The sequence below is a fragment of the Myotis davidii genome, unplaced genomic scaffold (genome assembly GCF_000327345.1).
Source record: "Myotis davidii unplaced genomic scaffold, ASM32734v1 scaffold59, whole genome shotgun sequence".
NCBI lineage: Eukaryota > Metazoa > Chordata > Mammalia > Chiroptera > Vespertilionidae > Myotis > Myotis davidii.
In genome coordinates this window covers 7,754,245-7,772,655 of record NW_006293001.1, presented here as the reverse complement: position 1 = coordinate 7,772,655, position 18,411 = coordinate 7,754,245, and the positions used below count along the sequence as shown (strand labels likewise).

At 42.2% G+C, this 18,411-nt stretch overlaps 1 protein-coding gene across 1 annotated transcript in view; it reads left to right on the top strand.

Moving 5' to 3' along the window:
- Nucleotides 1-18,411, top strand: part of STK39 (serine/threonine kinase 39) — a 207,842-nt gene that overhangs the window by 64,081 nt on the left and 125,350 nt on the right. The gene's annotated exons all lie outside the window — the stretch shown is intronic.

The following is an 18,411-nucleotide window of genomic DNA, read 5'->3' as shown; positions in this document are numbered from 1 at the left end:
TGCAAGTAGCTATTTTGTAGAAGACATTCTAGGTCTTTTGGCAGTACAACCTGAGGCTTCGGTAACTTTGGAAGAGATAAGAATATATCATGTACTAAAAGCTGATAGAGAGCCTATTATGGAGGTCCTGCTTGGGGTCCTGAACTCTTTGGGTCACTCAAGGTAGTGAGAGAGGCATTGGTGGAGAGAAGGGTGGGGAGCCCTGTTGTTCTGCAGCCTGTTCTTGGATAAGGAATTATGTTTCACGGGGATGGGGCTGAGTGTGCACTGTGAAGAGGTGTTTTTGCTCACTGTTCTGTCACTGCAATCTCTTCTGTCCAGAACAAACAAATGATATGCCAGCTGCCAGCCTGAGGGTAATGATCAAACCATTTCATCATCCCTGGGTTTCTGGTTTGAGAGGGCTCATTATGGAGGTTCGGTGTGAGCCATTTATTTGTGCTGCACCGGGTGCTGGTCACGCCAGCGTCCACAGCCACAGGACAGCACCACACCGTTAGGATAATGAGCTGTCCTTTTTAACTTGCTTTTGTCATATGCTAGTGTCCTGGTTCAGATCCCCTATGATCGTAACATTTATAGTTTTTCGAGTTGGAATCCCATTTTTCTGAATCATTGCACAGGATAGTTTTGAAAAGAATAACCTTGAGATTACATGCCCACTGCCCCTTGGCTGGCATTGAACCTTGGGGGAGTCACTCTGCTTCTCCGAGCCTGATTTAGTCACCTTCCCAGCCTCTGAGGGCATTTGTGAAGTTTAAACATGACAGTTTATATCAAAGGCTCATGCAGCATCTGGGACATAACAGGATTCCAGGGGTGCTTTAGCCCTCTCTCTTCCCTCTTGCATCAGGAAATGTTTTACGAGGAAGAGGTTGTGTGTTATGCAGGAGAGCGTAGGAAGTGTTTGCTAGTAAATGTCATGTGAGGATTATCTTTTATTTCCTTAAGGAAATTAATGTCTAAGGTTAGTGAATTTCATCCTACTCGTTCCCGCTTTCTTTCTGTCTCTGTAGAGCCCCAGCAGCTAATCCTGGTTCTTCAAATAGAACTGTTTGTTTTCATTCTTCTGCTAATACGTACAGTCTTGCTAGTTTCCTTAAGGACTTCACATTACTGAAGTTTATTTAGAACTCTAGGGTTCATTTTTGTTTCAATTGTAAGATTTCTGAGTTCTTCATTTATTTATGAATGTCAACGTCATAATTAGAAAGACTTCCTACTTAGTGTACTTTTATTAGCAATTACAATGAACTTATCTGTTAGACCAAAGTAAAAGTTTTCTGAAATAAATGACCTCTAGATCAGTCCCTCCCACTGACTTTTTCTGTGCTATGATGTTATTTCTATGGGTTGTCTCCTGCATCTCTGTTGCCACATTGAGAGAGATTCTCCTGTCCATTTTCCTTACAAAAGCTTAATGCCTACTTGTTCTGAAACTTCCTGGGCAGATGTCCAGGCCCCTTAACCAGAGATTCACCTTCAGTGGGTCTAGAGCCATGAGCCAGGACTCTGCATTTTCTATTTAATATATTTTATTGATTTTTTTTTTTTTTTTACAGAGAGGAATGGAGAAGGATAGAGAGTTAGAAACATCAATGAGAGAGAAACATCGATCAGTTGCCTCCTGCACACCCCCTACTGGGGATGTGCTGGCAACCAAGGTACATGCCCTTGACTGGAACTGAACCTGGGAACCTTCAGTCTGCAGGCCGATGCTCTATCCACTGAGCCAAACCAGTTAGGGCTCTGCATTTTCAATAAGCAGTTAAATTAATAGTGGTACAAATGGCTGAGACAGCCCTTCTGGTGTGTCTGCAGGTTTGGAAGGAAACCATATTGCTAAGCTCACTGTACAAAACACATTTAATAATTCTGCTTTATAATTATATAGACATAATTAAATGCCTCTATTTCATCTCCTGCTTTTCTCCCTTTGCCTGCTGGCCTTTGGGCAATGCTATTCCCAACTCTGTCATTCACACTCTGAACTCCACCGGAGCAGCCACTCCTGGTTGTTGCATAGAAGATCTATCTAATCTGCATCCTACCAGTTGCAAGCTGAGCTATTTGATGTGAAGCAGAGCTGCAATATCTCCTTAAACCATGGCTTCTTTTGGTTTTGCTTAATTCATCTTATATTCATTATTAAAGTGGGCATATCTGTCGTCAGCGTGCACTGACTTTGCTAGCATTATTAACGTAGGCACTCGTTTTTACCATCCTCATAATGCCCGTTTCTTTGATGCATAATAGAGGAAGGTGTGTGGCAGTCTAACCAGGCAGGGTGGATGCATGAGCTTTGGGCTTACCCTTGTGCAGAGTAGGGGATGCAAGAATGTGGATGGAGAGTTTACATATTGTTTCCACTTTCTGTGAACCCAAAAATACAATGCAATCTTTGCTGGAGGTAGGAGAGTGAAGGAGATGGTTAGGAAGCAGCTTTAAGCTCATATTATAGGGGGAGTTCTAATAATGAAAACCAAAGATGAAATAGACTGGAATTAAAAATTGTGAAGCACCTGCAGGACTGGAAGAGACCTTAGCTGTCATATCAAGGGCTTCCCAGCCAGTGGCTGGAGTGCACTGGTGGGCAGTGAGTGGGTCGCAGGCGAGCAGGGCTTGGGGTGGTGGGGTTCTGGGCCCAGTTGCTGTGAATCACTTTAGCAGATTATCCCAGTATGCAGTACAGATACCATCATTTTCTACACGTGCCAAGTTTGTGAAATAATCTACCAAACCACTGGTATTAAAATTCTGTGAACAACAACAACAAAAAAATCTCACCTGGAAGTCTAAGAATTTGAATATAGGAGATTTTGAGAAAGCTTAGGAGTTTGAAAACTACTGGTCTGAACCTATCCGATACTGAGTTCTGTGGAGATTGAGTGGATGTTTAATCAGTGACCAAGACCAAGATCACTGCATTTGGGTCCTGGTTCAATGCTGTTTTTTATTAATATTGTTTAAGCCGAAGCCAGACGACACAGATATAACGAATTAATGGACTGTAAGTTCATGAAAGAGCAGGAACTGTCCCATTTGGTTGTCTTCAGTGCTTACCATGTTCTGTGACAAAATAGGGACTTAGTAGATGTTGGCCGCATGAATAAATTGTGGCAGTTGGGCTGGATGTCTTTCACTCTTCTTCCAACAAGCATTTAATTTTCATTTCTTACCAGTGGTTGGAGGCAAGGAGGGCAGGGTTTTTTCTGTTGGGCTTGAGGATAGCGCGAGTTCTTATATTGCAGGCCACGTTTAAACTTCCAAGAGCCTTAGAAGTGCAAAAGAATTTGAAAGTAGGATTTAAATAGATATTGAAAACTTCTCTCTGAATTTATAAAGAGAAAATTGCTCATTTTTTGGAACAAGTTTTGCTTGTTTTAGAGTATTTTTTTCCTTCACTGTGCACATGTGAGAAATACAATAAGTTGGGCTTCCCAATAGCTAGATCCTACCTCCAGCATAGATTACGTTGTATTTTTGGGTTCACAGAAAGTGGAGACAATATGTAAAGATCCAGAAGAAAAAAGAAAAAGCTGGAAGCTGAACTGTAAGGGGTGTGTCATACGTGGGGGTAAATGTCTATATCAGCTTTGCAGCAGCAAGAGAAGAGAGCTGTGTCTCACCTGTTGTTCAGCCCTCGCACTGATGTTTTATTTGTTTTTAAAGTTGACAACTCAGAGTTGAGACCGAGGCTCCTGCATGAAGCTGATAAAGAGGTGGCTGAAATGTCCCTAAGTGGATGGTGCCTCTTAGCTTTAGGCAGAAGCAAACACAAATATTCTTTGAAGGAACACTTTTCTCCAAAGATAAATAAAACATTAGAAATAAACAATTAATTTAGGTGCCCTCTAAAGAAATTCAGATATTGGAATTATCTATAGTATATATTCTATGTAAATAATTATATAGGAAATGTTACAATAAATAAAGGATAGAATCATAAAAATGAATAAGAAACAAAATATAAAAACTGACCAGGCAGGCCGGGTATTGTGGCTTAGTGGTTGAGCAGGAGGCCAGTCACAGTTGCGGGCTCGATCCCCAGTGTGGGGCATGCAAGAGGCAGCCGATCAATGATTCTCTCTCATCATTGATGTTTCTCTTTCTCTCTCTCTCTCCCAGCCCCTCCTACTCTCTCTAAAAAAGCAATGGGAAAAATATTCTTGGTTGAGGATTTAAAAAAAACCCAGTTTCTTTATGTATGGTCACAGGACATAGTCACTATGGACAGTATTACAGTAGCTATTACCACTGATGGTGGATTTATAAGGAATGTGCAAGTGAGTAAAATTCCCAGTATTCTCTCACAGTTTGTGTTTTATTTACATGTATTTTTATTTTACTTCTCAATTTTAATTTACTTCTCAGGGCAAACAAAAGGCCAGATATTACACCGGGCAGTTTGTATGCTCCACAGCTGAATGTAGGTACACAGATGTGAAGTGGGTTTTTTTGAAGGTCAAGTAGCAAGTCATGAGCCAAGATTTCCTGTATTTGATGGCAGCTCCCCTGATAAGCAGAAATGCTTGGGCTAATTCCTCATGTAAGGCTTTACAGAGGCGGACAGACTGGGGTGGCGCCTGCCTGGCAGTAAGCGTAGTTGGTCTAATGTCTTCTGGGCAGGGGCCTTCTTCTTTCTCACGGGGCATGGTAAGCAAGGGGAGACATCACCTGGAAAGCTCCAGGCTCCCCAAAGGTTGTCCTGTAGCAAGCCATGCTGCAGAAGGGCCCCCAAGTTCAAGGCCTGAGGGCTTTTAAAAGACCAATTCATCATGCTGTGAAGTTATTCATCTGAGAATTACAATCCAAAAAAAGCAAAGGTTGCAATATTTGAGAATAAAGCCTGAGGATAAAATCGCAGTCACCCCCTGATTTTCAATTTTTAATAGCCATGAAGTTAACTAATGGTTACGTTCAAAGTATTTTGTAAGCAGTGTCATGAATGCTAAATAGATGATTATAGTAAAATAACTAACGGGTAATTTTTTTTTTTAAGTTAAAGCCATTTCATGTGAAATAATTGCCCTTCTCCAGGTGACTCATCTGTTGTAAAAATAGCAGATCATCCAAATGAATCCTGGATTATTTTTGAGTTTTATATTATTGTGCACTCCACATAATCCTTGATTACAGTTTAAGTTTTAACCCTTGTGCAGCTTAATCTGGAATATAGTCTATTCTTTCAGATTTTAGTTCTAACATATGTGTATTCCGTAGGAGAGGAGGTAATAACCATGACAGTAACAAGAATAATAATAATTAGCTCAGCTTTACGGAACTTAAACTAGACCAAATACTGTGCCGAGTGCTGGACTGATATTTTCTCATTGAACCACCCCAAGATCCTTATAAGGCAGGTACTAATGTATCTCCGTATTGCAGAGAAGGAAACTGAGGCGCATAGAATGTAATTTATCTGGAGTCTCACGGTCAGTATTAGAGTGGGGATTTGTGCAGAGGCAGTCTGGTTCTAAAGCCATTGTTTTAAAGTATTATGCCGTCTTGCCTCCACACTGAGTATCATTACTTTAAAAATATATCAGAATCTTGATATATTGTGATCCTCAAAATCTATACACTGGGACTGCACGGCAAGACTGCCTGGAACAAAACCCTCATTGCTCTTCAAAGGAAGACATCACTCTTATCTTAAATTTCAGTGCTAACGTGAGGTTCTAGAATAAATATAGCTCATCCATAGGATACAGCCAATTTCAATTCTCCCAGAATTGGAGTCATCCCTCACACAAGGTCTTGCTTGCCCTTTTGGTTATGAATCCTGCAAACCCTGGCTTTAAAAAATCTCAATGTGTACTGCTTCATGCACCCTTTAAAAGACATGATTTGGTATTTCCTGCAGATATCAGCCCCTCTAAGAGATGGTGTTTGCTTATTTAAAACTAGGGGCCCAGTGCATGAATTCGTGCACCTTGAAAGGAACTGTGGGCCACGAGGTTGCGGTGGGCACAGGGGTGGGTTTTGGCTCATCCTCCATGCCCCCGCCCAGTATTTCCTGCCACAGTCCCCAGTCCCCTATCTGCCGGCAGCCCCACTCCCACTGCCACTCCCGCGCGCTGATGGCGCCGGCCCCGCTCGCACCTGCTAATGGCAGCATCACCCTTCAGGAGCAGGGGGAGGTGGAGAAGCCCTCAGGGGTGATTGGGGCCAGCAGCCACTGCTCGTACCCGCTGATGGTACCAAGAGATTGGCACCGGTGCTGGGCGCTGACAGCAGGTGTGAGCAGCAGGGCTGGCGCCAGCAGCAGGCACAAGCACCAGGCGGGACCGCAGCTCATTGGAGCAAAGAATTTTCAGTGACCACCAGAGGCTGCTCTGATGACAGCAACTAGCGCCCTGCCTTGGTCTGGTGTCCCTACTCACCTGCTCCACCATCCTGCTGTGGCCGATGCCTGCCAAGTTCCTTGCACACCCCCTGGTGGTCAGCACATGTCATAGTGACCAGTTGTTCGGTTGTTCCACTGTTTGGTCTATTTGCATATTAGGGTTTTATATATAGATAGATAGATGGATTTCCCCTTTAATTTTTCAGGTGTTATAGCTGCAGTTTGTAGGTCCGAACTTGCACTTGAAATTGATTTACAAACTCAGACTTCCTTTCCCAAGACCCCTTATTTGTAAGCCAGTTAGTCACATCTCACTGTGGGGATTTTCTGAAGTATGCCCACTGAAAGGAGGGAGTTCCGAGGCCTGAGGTGCTGACTTTGTTGTTGTACAAAATGACTTCAAGGTACCTGCATGGGCCCGGGCTGGTTAGCAGTTTGCTGAAACCTTGAGTAATGTTGTACCTAATGGAGCAGAGGCTTGCTTTGTTTCCCGTGAAAACCAGGCTGGAAAAGATGATGGTAAAGCTATGAAGTTCATCAGAATGAGTAGGGTGGGTGGAGTGCTCTTTTGTTCTCACATTAACCATTTTTCTGACAGTAACTAAAGGTTATAATGAAGAAGCACTTTGAAAATCTGGCCTGCCTGCTTCTGTCCAACTCACCTTTCTGAAATTGTTTCTCATATTTTCTGCCCAATATCGTTTTACTCATGTTAACCCCAAAAGGCAACATTCTATACAGTTCTTTGCCTTGCCTTTTTTCACTGAATATATTTACACATCTGTATACAACTTACCTCATTCTTTTAAAAAAATATATTTTTTGTTGATTTCAGAGAGAAAGGGAGAGGGAGAGAGAGAGAGAAACATCAATGATGAGAGAGAATCATTGATCGGCTGCCTCCTGCACACCCGACACTGGGGATCAAGCCTGCAACCCAGGCATGTGCTCTGACTGGGAATTGAACTGTGACCTCCTGGTTCATAGGTCGACGCTCAACCACTAAGCTATGCCAGCGAGGCTCATTCTTATTTGTTACCACTACCTAACATTCTAGTGTAAGACATATTGCCATTTATTTAACCAGTTCTCTACTGTTGGGCTTTTGGGTGTTTCCAAATTTTTGTAGTCACAAACATTGCTTCATTAATTATTTTTGTATGCGTGTCATTCTGCATGCATTTAAGATTTTCTGTAGGATAAATATTCCAACCAGAAATGCAGGGTCAAAGGGTATATGTGATGTAGATTTGGTAGAGATTGGCCAGTTGTCTTCCAGAACATTATGGTTTTCAAACCCTCATTTCCCACTGCTCTTCAGTCAGAATGCCATGCTTTAGCTAAGCTAATTAGGAGCACTAATTAGTGGCCCTGGAAAATATATACATTTTCGCCTGTTTTCTGAATTTCTGCAAGCATTACTTCTTATTGTCTATTCTACATCTTCACGATTCCTTCCTGAACACAGGAAATTCCTCTTTTAAAAAAAAAGTATATATTTATTGATTTCAGAGAGGAAGGGAGAGGGAGAGAGAGATGGGAACATCAATGATGAGAGAGAATCACTGATTGGCTGCCTCCTGCACGCCCCTACGCCCCTACTGGGGATCATGCTCACAACCCAGACATGTGCCCTTGACCAGAATTGAACCTGGGACCCTTTAGTCCGTAGGCCAACACTATCCACTGAGCCAAACCAGGTAGGGCGAAATTCCTCTTTTTTATGGGCTCACAGCTGCACAGTTTATGTTGCTTTTCTTTTCTGAGTTTTTATGGCCTGTGCACACTGTACTCATGTTGAAACTCCATTTTACACTACTTACAACTTAATTGTTTCTTTGGCTAATTCAAGCATGATTATCAGCTGTTTGAGAGCCCTTTGCTTTCTTTATCTCATTTTGAATTCCGCCTTCATGCCCAGGACAATGCTTTGCACATTGTGAGATTCTTTCTTAATCTGCTGAGGAAAAGGGATTTATTGTTTTGGTTAAAAAACAACAACAACATGCTTTTTATGAGGAAAAAAATGATACAAAACTCCTAGAAATATCACCTTCCAGAAATAACTATTCTTGACATTTTGTTACATGTCCTACCAGTTATCTCTTTATGAATACACACACACACACACACACACAAACACACACACTCAGAGAGTTGTATACTGTTTTACACATGAGCTCAACCTATTACAACCGTTAGGTACGTACCTTGCTTTTCTGCAATAAAAGAATTCGATCTTTCCCCATGTCAACTGGTTTGATTCTGTATAATTTTTAATGACAACCTAGTTGTTTCTATAGACAAAAACCTAGTGTATTTTAGTCAGTGCTGAAGGGATTGACATTGCTGGTTTACTAGTACTGTTTTCTGTCTGAGTCAATGCAGCCGTTGACACTAGTGCAGTGTCTCCTTCGGTAAGGCAAAATCTTTAACATGAAAGAGCTTGGCTACTCATTGTGGGGTCTAAGTAAATTCTTATAAAAGAGAAGAGAGTTTATAGAAGTATTTCTTTTCCTAGGCAGCTGTCAAATTATAATAGCTGGGGTCTTCCGTAGCAGCATTCAGTCATCAAAAAGTATTGAGAAATTTTATTACATAAATAAAGCGAAAAAATCTTATAGATAGTCCAGGAGAAAAACTTTGTATGGATTCCTGAGTGCACAAATGCATCATTATTTACTTCCTTTTATCCTGCTGTGTGGTGACTACCTGCCTTTCTCTTCCCCAAAATGATGTTGGAAAGCGTGTCTAATTTAGAATGTTATAAAAGCTGTTTTCCTCCTGCCAAGGTACAGAGAAGAGCAATGTTTTTCTTTCTTGGAGAACAGTTTGCTTAGGAAAATATGTACTCTAATGAAAAGGCCTATAGCTGGGGGCTATTTTGAAACCCACTTAAAAACATTTTGATGTGTTTATTTCTTTACGCCTACTCTAATTTATTTCAGAGAAGATTTAGATGGTTTACAAAGATGCAAACAATGGGCTGGGCCCCGGCCAGTGTGGCTCAGTTGGTTGGGCAGCATCCCATGCACCTAGAGGTGGCTGGTTCCATTCCAGGTCAGGGCACATACCCAGGTTGCAAGCTCAGTCCTCCGTAGGGGGTGGGCAGGAGGCAGCCGATTGATGTTTTTCTCTCCCTCTCCCTTCCTCTCTCTCTCAAACCAATAAAAATATATTTAAAAGAAAACAAAAAAACACAGCTGGATAAAATTTATTTGATAGATGACAAAAAGGAGGTAAAGAGAAAATAAAGATAAGAAAATAAATGAAAGCCCAGGAGTAAAGTTAATTCACAAAATACAATGAAACATGAAATTGCTATTTTTAGAGTTCCCAAAAGGTTGAATATGGGCAATTTTCTATGGTTTAACCACAATATGAAGTCCTTTGTACTTGCTTGAGGTAAACCTCTGATTTGAGCCAGCGTGATGGGGTTGTCTCCTCATTACCATTCCGATTAGGACACAGACCTCTGACTGAGAAGTCCATTCCTGATACTGGGGCCAAAGAGAAGATGCACTTAGAGAAGAGATGTTTAAACAGTATAAGTTCACGATCGCAGGAAGTCACGGCTGGGAAGGCCTCGAGGGGCTGTCCTGTTCACCCTTCTTAGGGCCGAGTGAGGCTTTGTAGTTGTGCCGTGCTTTAGAGGGGCCTCTGCATGTGACTCTGACCTTGAGTCAGGTGCTTACCCACCCCAGTCCACAGTTTCCTTGTTTACCAAATAGCATAAGGATTGGTTCATGAAGATCAGGTAAGATAATGGATAAGAAAATAAAAGAAAGCCTAGGAGTAAAGTTAGTTAGAGGGAAATGCAAAGTGAGATTCTCTTTCAGACACAGTAGCATAGCCATAATCTCATAGACATGAATGGAAAAAAGGTTGCTGTATTTCTTGATTCTATGTAAAATGTCCATAATGGTCAAATCCATAGAGACAGAAGGTAGATTCGTTTTGCCTAGGGCCTGGGGCTAGGGAAAATGGGGAGCGATTGCTAATGGGCAGGGTTTTTTTTGGGGGGGGTGGTTGATCAAATTTTTTATAAAATTGATTGTAGTGATGGTTGCACAATTCTGTGAATGTCCTAAAAACCATTGAACACGTAAATAGGTGAATTGTATGGTAGGTGAATTATATCTCAAGAAAGCTGTATTTATTTAAAGACGATAGCGCGTGGCAAAGTTTAGCATAGTGTAGTCAGCGTGTATTATGTAAGTGCTCAATAAATGTAGGATTTTCTGTGTGTGTCGTTTTAAACAAATGATGAAACTGAACCAGCATGATGTGGGGTTGTAGCCACATTACCATTATGATGAGGACACAAACCTCTGACTAAGAAGTCCATTCCTGATATTGGGGCCAAAGAGAAAATTCACCTAGAGAAGAGATTTTTAAACAGTATAAATTCATGATCCTAGGTCCTAGGAGGTCACAGCTCGAAGGGCCTCCAGGGGCTGTGAAATACCTTTTCCTGATCAGGTGGCTCCGTTGGCCTAACATAGACCCTAATTCTCTTGCAGACTTGAATCAGCACGCCCTTCCCTGCAGGAGGGCAGCTGCCAAGTTCAGCATTCGCTTGCTTTCCCTTCCAACGTGGGCCCGCAGTTGTTTAGACTTCAGTTGGCCTTCGTTTGGTCTTGCGCTTTTCTGCAGTAAAGATTTTCAAGTTTCTCAATTTTGGATGCAATGTAAGCCTTGACAAAGTCAGCAAAATTTCCAATTAGCCATGATCAACTGTTTGAAAAATTGATTCATGGCCCTGGCTGCTATTGACTTTCCAGAGACTGATTTGCCCGTCTAAGAATTACCCAGGCACTTCGCTTTTTTCCTTTTTCCCACACAGCCTGTCTCTGGCAATTTCACTTTTCAAACTTTTCTATTTGCAATGGGTGGGGCAATCAAAAGTAATGGGACCCATATCTCTCGAGTTTTCTCAGAAGCAAATTCAGCATAACTTTTGAATTTGTAGTGTTGGTGTGCAGTGAAATTTAGGTTTCCTATTATAATTTTTTGTATGTTTGTGTTATGGTATTTGAAAATACCACTTTCTTTGGCCCCTGCATCTGGGCGATGCTAATTCATTGTGACATGAAGAAATTATAAAGGTTGTATTCTCAATCCAGTGAAACTGTCAGGGTTGTAGATCATTTGAATTATATTAGTTTACTATAGATTGGTTTTAAGGAAAACACATAAATTGCCAACAACCTGAACTATGTATACGGTTAACTTTGTATAAAGCTTCGTGCCTTAAAGGGTATAGCTGAGCATTTGACACATATTACAGTAAAATGGAAGCTTTCTGAAAATGAGATTTCAGGAATTCTTTGGTTTCCAGAATAGCTTTCTCTTTAGTAGTATTTGGGGAATAAAGTAATAGGACCCCTCTTTGGAGCACAAAAGTAGCCACCAAGCAATAAACATTAATCAATACAGAGTTAATGAAGAGATGAACTCTTCATTATAGTGGAGATAATAGCTCCACTTTGTTTGGATTTGTATTTTCACTCTGTAGCTGTTAAGGCACACTCTGATGTATTAGGCCATATTGATTATTATCTATTGGTAATAATCAAACCCAAAACTTAATGGTTTCCCTAAGCAGTAGTCATTTATTATTTTCTCTCATAGTTCTGGAGCATAACTGGGCTCAGCTAGGTGCATCTTGCTTGAGCTGTCTCATGTAGTTGCAGCCACGAGTGACTTGTGGCTTCATTTGAGGCTAACCCACTGACATGGCTGGAGGCAACTAAAGATGGCTCTTGTCTGGGACATCAGCTGGCCTTGCCATGTGGTTTCTCTTCCTCACAGCATAGTGATTGGTTCCTTGAGCAAGCTTCCCAAGTGGACCAGGCAGAAACTCTGTGGCCTTTATGACCCATGGAAGGCATACGGTTGTAACCTCTTCTGCGGTTACAAGCTTACCCAGATTCAGGAGGAGGGAATGTAGACTCTACGATGAGTGTCAACGGCACATTGCAGAAAGAGCATGTGGGATGGGAGGTCCTGTGATTCTGTTGGAAAACACAACCTGGGTGATCCCTTTTGGAGTAAAGGGAAATAATACGAGAAGGAGACAAGAAAAGAAAAGAGGAAAAGTTACTCCTGGGGGTGGTAGTGGAGTGGCACTAGTGAGCTGCACCCAGCAGAAATGAGAGCAGGAGACAAAACATTTCAGGGGGAGGAAGGGGGGGGGCAGGACAGATACTCCCTGGTGAATAGGGTGTCCCTGATACTTACTGGGCCCACGGTCACAGGAACTGTACCTGAGGGCATGCCCTTGACAGTATCTCGTTGAGGAGAACAAGGTATATTAACTAGTCACACTCAGCATCTGGGACACAGTACAGTCTCTCTCTAGTTACCCTAATAAGCTGGCTGGGAAGTGGTGAGTACAATAGGTAAAGTATCAAAATCACCTTGTGACTGAAATGAATTTCTAGTCTTCCTATAAGGGTCAGTGAAACATACTAGTATAAAATGATTGTGTAGATATTGAATGAGAAGATGGGCCCTTACAGTTATCCTTTCTCACTTCCTCCTTCCCTTGAAACCAAACTTTATTAAAATATGTACACTTGATAAAAAAAAAAAGGTCAAGTATTTATTAGGTGCTTACAGTATGCTAGCACTATTCTAGTTTAGGGTGTAAAGCAGATCAAATCTAGTGATCACTTACTATTGTTTTATACAATCATTTTATTTATCTTATATGAATTCTGAGAAAGGGTTAGTGTTGTCTTTTTGTGAGGCATCTAGTAAGTCATTTAGCTTCTAAAAGACTCTATTTTTCAGATAGATTCTATCTGTAATACCCATTTGCACAGCTCTTGTAGATATTGGAGACATGTCTATAAAATGGAAAGCAAGCAAGGAAACACTTCACATAAATACTGAATTTCATACCTTTATAAGACAGTGATTCAATCAGATACCCCAAAGCAGCATCCTGGCACATACTGTTATACATTCAAGCGTGTAATGATTGTATGCATTCACTCATTCCACAGATCTTGGTTGAACACCTGGGACATGTCAGTCAGTGTACCAGGCTCTGGGATTTGGGGATGAACAAGCTGGACTCGTATCTGTTCTGTGGAACCCACGATGAGGCTTTCTCTGTGAAAAAGATCTGAAAATGCCTTAAGATTTAATGAAAAGGTGAAATGGATACATAAGGAAGTACAGTCACTTGTGCGCATATTTCAGATAAATGTGATGTGGAAGGGGTTTTGAGTGGCTAAAGAGCAGTTGTCAGCAATGATACAGTAGAACTGTGGCATTTTCAAGGAAGCCACCTCTGAGTGCAGTGCATTGCCCGGACACTTTTGTAATGCTGGAGAAAAAGGTTTACTTGGTGGTACTTGTCAACTTAAATCCAGGCTGGTGTTAGAAAATCAACTTTAGTAGGACAAGGACATGCAGTAGCATGTGGTAAGAAGAAAGGATCCTGGAATAGTAAGATAACAGCTTGTTTGTTTCTCTCCCCTATAGTTTTGGGTACAATTATATCTGTTGCGAGATTTTTTTCTACACTCACTTGTATTTATAAGAGTATAATTATTCAGGGAGTAAATATGAAAAATGTCTCATAAGGAAGTTTTTCTTCAACTCAGACATTCTATCATTAATAATTTAAATCTCATTATAACCTGAGTGCCACATCCTTCTTCCTGTATCGGAGACCTTGGAGAAAAATTGTGGCCCAATGCCATCTTCATTTATTCATGTATTATCAGTGTTCATAATGATGACATCAAATATCCAAAAATAGCTATATGAGGCCACATATTTCTAAGAAAATAGATGTCTGCAGTTAGGATTTTAAACCCCATGTATTTGGATGTAGTCCAGTGATTCATTTTCTGAGAGTCCTTGAACCTGGAGACATACCCAATTTTTGTCTTTTTCCAGAGTAGAATTCAATGCCAACCATCATTTTTAGACACTTTCTAAGTTTTTGGCACCGCACTGAATGTTTCACACATTATCTCATTTGCCCTCATAATAACCTCAACAGGTAGGCATTATCCGTTTACAGGTGAAGAATCCAAGGCTTAGGCTAAGTAATGATGTCCAGTGTGGGGTCACATCTGTCCCATGCAAAAGCCCTTTGATGGTAACGGCCGTGTTTTGCTGCGGATGGATTCTAATTTTGTCTTTATTCTCTTCTTTATTTCCTAAATTTTCTATAATAAATGTGAATCAATTGTATATTCCAAAAATATCAACCAATCTAATTTAAAACATGCTGTGATACAGTTAGATGAAAAAAATATATTTTTGTGTATGGTGTGAAAAATATAAAACTACATAAGCCTGAACACTATGACCATATATTTAACAATTAAATAGATACTGTCATTACTGCTTAAAACGAAGTGCAGTAGACATATACTGCGACTACTAAGGTTTCTGCTTCAGTTATTTTTCTTGGGAAAATAATACCTGTTGATTTGAGATCTTTAGTCCCAGATTCTAAATAGATTTTTATTTCATTGTCAGCATGATTAGGGAATTGTCTTTTGACAAGGATAAGAAAGGCTTATTCTTCCTGTTTGTAGGGGTGTATGTGTACAAAAAGGTTATAGATGACTTTTGAGGAAGTTTGGTGATTAAAGGAAGGGAAGTATACTTGAGTGGCTAGAAGACTCAGTACAGGTTTCTGATGATAGTGGGGGCTTGAACATGTTTTCCTTCTTCTTTTTCTCCCCCCACCACCATGATTTGATTGCAGGGTCAGCTATCAGTGCTGTGGGAGACAAATTAGTTTAGAGAATTAAATCAGCTAAATTTAGGCTGTTCTTAGTTCTCCCCCGATCTCATCCCCCTCGCTTCCACACACCTACTGCCAAGAGCGCCTTCCTTTTTGGCCTTGAACTTGTCCCAAAGATCTTTGAAGGTTTTGCCGAAGTGGGTCTTGGGTAGGATCCGGGAGTCTGAATTTTTAACAAGTGATCTAGGTAAGTTGTGTGATCAGGCATATTTGAGAACTCCTAGGCTAGAGTAAAGCATGTATGAAGAAAAGCAGTCAGAAGTGAGATTGTAAAGCTGGATTGGTCAGATGTGAAGAGGCTTAGATCAGAAGCTGTGGGCTTGGGAGGTGGTGCTGTAAGCTGTGGGGAGCCATGATGGGCACCCTGTAAATAGGGCAGCACCTGCAGCAGTTGGATTGGAAGGAGGAGGCATGGGAGGGCAGACATTGTTAAAGACATCTGAGCTTGAGGCGATGGGAGTCTGGACTAGAACTGCCACAGGTGCAGGGAGGAGGGAGCGAGAGGAAGTGCTACTGATGTGCTGGCCTTGGAAGAGCCCGGTGAGTGATGGGACGTGGAAGACAGAGCACAGGAAGGAGACAGAAGAAGGGATGCAGGCTGTGTGGATAGGAGGATGGTCCCAGGGGGCATTTAGGAGGGAAGATGGATGCGAGTTTGTTGGCATCTATTTGAGTTTGAAGTTCCACTGGGACTTCCATTTGCGGTGTTCCGCAGGCTGAGGGAAGGGGTGGCTCAGGAGAGACTGTCTCTGAAGAGAGCTGTATTTGGCCCTTTTCTCCATGGAGATGATGTGGACACCATGTGATTAGATGAGATTGCTAAGGAGGACATTACAGAGAGCATAGAGATGTCCTGGGGTAACAGTTAAGGGACAGGTGGAGGATAGAGAGCTGTTGGGGGACAAGGAGGACGTGCTGTCACAGGAACTGAGAAGGTAGAAGTGGTCAGCAGTTCTGAATTTTGCAGAGAGGGTAAGGAGAATGAGTGCTTATAAAAGGACATTGGATTTAGCTCAGTTGTAATCATAAGGGGAGAAGCTCGATGGTAAGATTTAATGAGTAAAAAGATGATGAGGAAGTGAAAGTAGGTAATTTTTAAAAAGTTTTATGGTAAAGGGCAGAGACTTTCATGTGAGCTTGGATGTGAGGAGGCTTTTGGAGTCAGGGGAGGCTTGTGTAAATTCAGAAGCTCGGGTGGAGGAGGAGAAAGGTGAGTGAGGTGGGGTATGCGTCATGCAGGGTCTTGGAGGGCAGCGGTTCACAGAGACAGTTACTCATTTGGTGCCCACCTACTCTTCATGTCCATGTTCCAGGACTGGGCTGGGGCTGCAGAGATAAGACTCAGTCTTATTCTGTAAGTAACTCCAGACTAGAATGAAAGTCAACAGTATGGACTTGAGCCTGGGTGACTCGGGGGTGGAGGTCCCACAGCCTTGGGGAGGACTTGGTCAGGAAACAGCAGTCGAGCATCCGGATCAATACTAGGATGACATGTGCAGAGTAGAGGAGGGCGGAGGGCGGAAGGCAGAGGGCGGAGGGCAGAGGGCGGAGGGCGGAGGGCGGAGGGTGGGGGAGACAAGGACTTCATCATCCTGTGCAGGACGTGTGGTAGTCTTCCTCTGCCAAAGGGAAGAAGCTTACTTCAAGTGGGGGGACCAGCATGGGCAAGTACTTGGAAATGTATCGGAAGAACAATTGTTTGTATGACTGAAGTGGAGAGAAGATACTCAGAGGTGAGGCTGTAGAGCAGGGGTGGGGAATGGGTCGTATGAGGCCTTCAGTATCTTTTGGTCTGGCCCTGCCCAGGCATTAGGGGTGAGTTAATTAAATGTTGGACCAAATATAGCAGGCTAATTTTTAAGTTGATAATTTTGTATGGCCCTCGAATGATGTTCTAAATATCCAAATGGCCCTTGGCAGAAAAAAGGTTCCCCACCCCTGCTATAGAGCAAAAAATGTCACATCTGTTGATGAGGAGTTTGAGGGTTTTTTTTATTTTCATGTGTGTGTTTTTCCTGAAAGCTCTGGAGGAACTGTGATAAGGATTGGAGCAGAAATGTGCAATGATCTGTTTGCCTTTAGAAGGACTGCCCTGGCGGCAGTATGGAGGGAGGGTGGTTTAGAGGGACAAGACTGGAGGCAGCAGCCAGGTTCATAGGCTGGTGTTTGGTCCAGGTGAGAGAAACATCCATTGATGTCAGAGAGAAACATTGATTGGCTGCCTCCTGCACATGCCCCAACCGGGGATCAAACCCACAAGCTTGGTATGTGCCCTGATCGGGAACCGAATCCACAACACTCCAAACAACTGAGCCACCCAGTCAGGGTGATCATGTTTTAAAATGTCCTTATCTATTAAAGATGTGTGTTTAGGTATTTACAGGCAAAATGGTATGGTGTCTAAGATTTACTTTAAACACACCGAAGCAAGAAGAGTTTGGGTGTAAAGATGGAATCTCAATAGCACAATGTTGGTAATTGTTGAAGAGGGTGAATAAGGTTCATTCTGTTCTCACTTTACACTAACCTGTGAACAGTTCCATTTAAATAAAAGCTTTAAAACAAAAGTGAATGTAGTGCAATGTAGTAGCCAAGAGCAGGAGGGAGTTGAAGGTCTGTTTCTCACCTGTTTTTTGGCACTTACTGTGGGTACATGTCACTCTGTCTGCACGTGGGATGATCATCCTTCTGCCTGTCTGACCCGCGAACCAAGGAATGTGGCTCCAACAGCTGGAAGGGGTTTCTGAGATAACGACGCTGTAGCGCCCGGATTCGGGCCGGGGTCTGGGCACTTCCTGTCTCATTCTCCTCAGGCTTTCGTCTCCAGTGGAAATGACCATGCAGGGAATTCCTTACGTCCTCATCATATGTTTAAGGCTTTTGAATGAGTGAGACTTGGGATGGTAACTTAGGGGAGTGATCTGTAAAGAGAGATGGAGGGGGAAAGAATAGAAATTTACACATGGCATGTTTCCACATGTAGACCTTGTGGTCGTCAGGGGCTCTTATTAATTCAAACCTGTGCTGGCGTTTTTCAAGCCAGAGTGTAAGTCAGTGCTGTGCGGGTGTTTTTTCTTGTCTGACTAAACTCCCACTGAAGTGTCTGCCCTTTGCAGAGAGCAGGATAGTGAAATGAGAATTGAATCAGCTAAATTTAGGCTGTTCTTTAGTCACACCCCCCCTCCTCTCCTTCCCCTTTGGTTACAAAGGGAATGTGATTCCAGCGAACCCACAGGGACCTGTTTGCTTCTTTGAGTTATTTCCAGCCCAGGAGGATGTTCAT